General features: G+C 39.7%; 1 pseudogene; it reads left to right on the top strand.

Moving 5' to 3' along the window:
- The first annotated feature begins 927 nt into the window (after positions 1–927).
- Positions 928–1,126, top strand: LOC138929818 (ATP synthase subunit e, mitochondrial pseudogene; annotated as a pseudogene).
- Positions 1,127–5,672: the final 4,546 nt, after the last annotated feature.

The raw sequence follows: 5,672 nt of genomic DNA, 5'->3' as shown, positions 1-5,672 counted from the left end.
TAATACAGCAGGCCTTATAAATCTCAATATTGGCTGCTTTCAGGAAAAAAAAAAACAACACATTTTGAAACCTCCTAAAGAAATAACAAATCCCACACTCCTTAAGAACACAAAATTTCTTAAATAATATGTGCTAAATACTATCCTTCATTCTACTGTGGATGTAAACTTTCTTTTTTTGGCTGCACTGGGTCTTCCTTGCTACACAGGGTTTTCTCTAGTTGCAGCAATGAGCGGGGACTACTTTTTGCTGTAATGTGCAGGCTCCTCACCGAGATGCCTTCTCATGTTGCAGAGCACAGTCTCTAAGCATGCAGACTTCAGTAGCTGCAGCACATGGGCTCAATAATTAAGGCTCTCAGACTCTCGAGCAAGGCTCAATAGTTGTGGCACCCAGGTTTGGTTGTTCTGCAGCATGTGGGATGGTCCTGGACCAGGGATCGAACCCAGGCCTCCTGCATTGGCAGGCAGATTCGTTATCATTGAACCACCAGGGAAGCCCTGATGTAAACTTAACCTTCTTGATTTTTATTGTAAAGTGCTTTCTAGACAGACTCTAACAACCCATACCCCTGCAACCTTGTTTGAGAATGTCTGTTTCATTATATCCTTGCAGACATTATGATCATTTTTCCAACTTTTTAACTAGTAAGATTGCCATAACATTTTAAAGAAAGTTGTTTCCTTTGACCTTTGCGTCACTGGTATTCATAACATTAGTCTTATCTAGGCAATAAAACACAAATCTGAAAACTCGGAAACATGATATTATTCTTGGTTCTGTTGCGGATTTTTGAATCTGACCAAATATTTGTTTTCAGTTAAAAAAAGAAATTTTCAAAAAGGATTGTTAGTTCTCACTCTTCTTTCTCGAAATAGTTACTTTAAAAAAAATAAGAACAGAGCACAGACAAGACGGTCCTGCCAATGCAGGTCTCTCCCTCATCAAGCTGGGCCACTACTCTGCTCTCTTCCTGGGCTTGACCTGTGAAGCCAAGTCTACAATTACCTGAAACACTGGGCAGGACAGGAGAGGGTAGCAGCTGAGGAGAAAGAGAAGCAGGGTGAGCTGAAACGCATTCAGAGAGAACTGGCAGAAACCCAAGAGGACTGCATATTAAAGTGATCCTGCCTTTCTCTGGAGCAGTGTGAATGAATAAAGCTTTCTGTCCTCTGTGAATGAATGAATGGATGAATGAATATGTAACCAGATAAATAAAATATAACAGAGAAAGTTGATATGTCTAAATATGCTAGATCGATAGTGAATATTTGCTTAATCATTGGTTCAGCATTTGTTGAGACCCACTAACATGCCAGACAGGTGTAAGGAATCAGGGCCGACGCCAGAGACCTCACCCTCTGGTAGGGGACACAGACTAGCCATCAGGCAACATGCAGCTCCGTGTGTCTTTATCCAAAGAATTTGGGCCACCAGTGCCTCAGAAACAACACTATTTGTGGATTTTTTAAGAACGTAAGACAGTACTTACATATAACCAGAAATGGCTTCTGCTGGAGCCTGGGACAGCCTCCCAATAAACAAATACAGCAACATTTCCCTAATAGAACAACATTACGAATAGCCTCATCATGTCTGTTCACATCAGATTTTGCTGTTAATATGTTTTGGCACCAGTTTTAAAATAAACTTTTGGCTTTCAGAGCCTTTGGGATTTTGGAGTTGTAGATAAGGGACTGTAAACTTGAAAATGGTGTCATACATTCCAGGAGAGAGAGTACAGTAGAAATTAACACAGTATCAACTATCCTTCAATAAAATAAAATTTTAAAAATTAAATAAAAGAGAATGGCGTACTATGGGAATGTATGGGAATGGCACCAGACCAGACTGACAGGCTCAGGAAGATGAGTGGAGAGAAAACAGAGGTTGGCGTACAGATGCCAATGAAATGCAAATGTTTTATTGTATTATTGTTCCAGGGAGAAGCAAGAGAAGTTGAGGACGAGATGATCACCTGATGATGAGCTCTGAAAGACTACTTTTGGGTTTTTTTTACTTCATTGTAGCATTACAAACTGTTAGATACTTCTTTTTGCTGTGTTACAAAGTTAACGATGAAAATACTAATGCCTGGCCTATTCCATTTCCTTACTGGGAAAAAAAAAAACCCTCGGAGAAGGCAATGGCACCCCACTCCAGTACTCTTGCCTGGCAAATCCCATGGACAGAGGAGCCTAGTAAGCTGCAGTCCATGGGGTGGCTAGGAGTCAGACACAACTGAGCGACTTCACTTTCACTTTTCACTTTCATGCACTGGAGAAGGGAAGGAAATGGCAACCCACTCTAGTGTTCTTACCTGGAAAATCCCAGGGACAAGGGAGCCTGGTGGGCTGCCGTCTATGGGGTCGCACAGAGTTGGACACGACTGAAGCGACTTAGCAGCAGCAGCAGAATAAAAAATATTGCAAATCTGTGAAATAGCAGTATGTCATTTAAACACTCAACTATTTCTTGCACATTTATGCTACCATACACGTTTTTATACTTTCTCACATTGCTCTCTCTGGCCCCAGACAGGCTAGATATTACACCACCATGCAGAAACGGTTATCTCACTCTCATGCCTGGAAACCTTTTAGAGTGCCCCACTAGGAGGTGGTGGGGAGATTTTATATTGCTCTCTCTCTCTCAGTATATACTATATAGGGCAGGAACGGGTCATCAACTTACAAACAAACTTGTGTAGGAACACAAATACAAGGAAGCTTTGTGAGGACGACAAACTCAATGGTAAAGGACAGAAGGGACGAAAAGGATAAATGCCAAGCTCAGGAGAGATGTATGAAAAAACTTGAGACAGATCAGTCAAGAGCTTACACTGAAGATGTTTTGGGATTGAAATGTAAGGAAAGCAGATCTAGAACGAGAATCCCTTTAACGTGGGCTTTAAAATATCTCAGTGAGTGAAATATTTGTATGTGACAAGTCACTTCTAAAGTTTGTTTTGCTTAATATTTTTAAGATTCTGCTTTTCCAAGCTTAACTTGCACAAATTATTTGCACTATTTTTCAAGGCAGCCTTTCTTAAGTAAATGCCAATTCAGGACCTGATCAAGTTATACATTAGCTAAATTAAAAGAATCCATTGGGAATCTATTCAAAAGTAAGCACAGGAGAGAAACCTTAAAGTTAGTCATTAGAAAATAGAATCAGGGAAATTTGAACCAATATGATTTTACTATGTTGCCTTATCCTAATGGATGTAAAAAAATTTTTTAAATCCTTGAAACCTATCTAATAGTTCAGTAAATATACCTTTAAAATATTTAAAAGCTTTAGGACATTCCTTGGTTTCCACATTGCAATGTATTTACAAAGTACAAAACATCAGCTATTTATTTTGCCTAGCTGGAACAAAGGGCACTGAATATTAAAACTTCAAAAATGGTTATTTGCATTGTATTATGACTATGCAAACCACATGAGCCTGACTAAACATGAAAAATGCAAAATCCTTTCCATTTCTTGTTCCTTAACTTGAACTTTAATATGAGGGCAAGGACAGGAAGAGAGGCATCTAATGTCTCTTTCCCTTTCCTTTTCATACATCCTAAAATACGGGGGATCCTAATTCTACTAAAGTCTCTTTAATGCCTCCCATCTCTAAATACAGTATTTACCTAACTGGCAATTTATTTCAGTGACAGTTAAAAAGAAAAAAAACTGTTCTATAGGGAATCTAATTTTCCTGAAGTAAGATTGACATAAACCTTTGATTGTGAGTATATTGGGGAAGTGGGGAATAAGAAGGAATTAAATTCCTTTTTGTACAAACAGGGGACTGCACTCCCTGAAATAATATTATTTTTAAAATAGGTTTTAAAGATTAGGAAAATAAGCCCCAGAGGTGGAACTACTAGTCCACAGTGGAGACACAGTTCATAGAATGCCCAGTCAAACGCAGAATTCAGATCCCTGCACAGTATGTTTTTATATCATACATGGTAGGAAATACATTTTCTCAAATGTGTTTATGCCCTCGTGCATTAAAACAAATATTTATTAAGTAGTGATTTAGTTTTATTTAGTAGTATCTATTGAATGTCAGATACTACACAGGAGATGTAGCAGTAAACAAGTCATAAAATAATCCCTCACTTTACAGACAACATTTAGGTGGAAAAGACAGAAAATAAACAAGAGAAATAAGTAAAATATATAGTAATTTTAATGGTGGAAGTTCTATGAAGAAAAATAAAGCAAGAGGGAGCCAAGGCACAAAGCGAAGAGAAACTGTAAATTTAAATAAGTTGGTTAGAATAACTATACTGGAAAAGACATTTGAACAAAGATTTAAAGGACCTGAGACATTGGACATGTGAATATCCAACAGAAGAGCATTCTAGGAAGAGACATAAATGCAGAAACCCTCATCTGAGAGGGTATCCAGCATATTCAAGGAGAACCAAGGAGGGCAGTGTGGCTGGAGCAGGGGCCAAGGCAGAGAGTACAGGAAATGAGGACGTATTGTATAGTATAGGGTTTGTCTGCCTTTCATTCTAGGTGAGGCTAGAAGTCAGGGGAGCAATCTGAGCAGAAGATTGAGTGAGTGAAGTTGCTCAGTCATGTCCGACTCTTTGCGACCCCATGGACTGTAGCCTACCAAGCTCCTCTGTCCATGGGATTTCCCAGGCAAGAATACTGGAGGTGGGTTGCCATTTCCTTCTCCAGGAGATCTTCCCGACCCAGGGATTGAAGCCAGGTCTCCCACATTGTAGGCAGATGCTTTACTGTCTGAGCCACCAGGGAAGTCCACAAGCAGAAGACTGACACAGTGTAAATTACATTATAGTTGAATCACGTTGGTTGCTGTTAGAGAGCACAAGTCTGGAGATGCAATGGTGGAAGAAAGAAGACTGGTTCAGAAATTTTCAACAATAATCACAGTGAAACGTGGGAGAGGCCAGAGTTACAGAAGAGAAAGTGTTGATATGTGGTTAGCTCTGGAGATATTTTGAAGGTTAAGTCAAGAGGATTTCTTGACCGTTTGGGTATGAGTGTGAGAAAGGAAGAGAGGAGTCAAGAGTGATTCCAAAGTTTGTAGCCGAGCAACTGAATGAAGGAGTTGTCATTTACTGAAATGAGGAAGGCTTTAAGAACAACAAGACTGTGAAAAGACTGGGGAATTCCATTTTAAGAATGCTGAGTTTGAGATAGTGTTTAAGACATCCAGGTAGAGATCAAAGAGTCACTTATATCTACAAATTGGGAGTTCAGGCAGAAGACCTGGACTGGAGATATAAATGTGGGATCAGTAGCTTATATGTGATATGCAAGCTGCAAGACTGGATGAAGTTACTAGGGGAGCAATTATGGACAGAGAAAAGATCAGAGGACTGAACTCTGGAGCAGTCCAGTGTTTAGAGATTAGAAAAATGAGAAAGAGCTGTCAGAGAAATGCAAGGTTAGCTATTTCAAATGCGTCTTGATTACCTGAAATGAGTACTGAAAACTGCCCACTGCATTTAGCAATCTGAATGTCATTGGTCGTTTCATCAAGTGCAGTGTCCATGGAATGCTGGTTTGCCTGAGAGGAGTGGGTTCAGGAGTGAGGGGCAGGGGACAGTAGTGGGAGATGGCCTGGTCTCACTTCTTACGTACTTGCCTTGATATTTCTATGCGGTTGCTAAGTGTAAAGAATCTTTTA

The sequence above is a fragment of the Ovis canadensis genome, chromosome 1 (assembly GCF_042477335.2).
Source record: "Ovis canadensis isolate MfBH-ARS-UI-01 breed Bighorn chromosome 1, ARS-UI_OviCan_v2, whole genome shotgun sequence".
Classification (NCBI taxonomy): Eukaryota; Metazoa; Chordata; class Mammalia; order Artiodactyla; family Bovidae; genus Ovis; species Ovis canadensis.
This window is presented reverse-complemented; position numbering and strand designations above follow the sequence as displayed.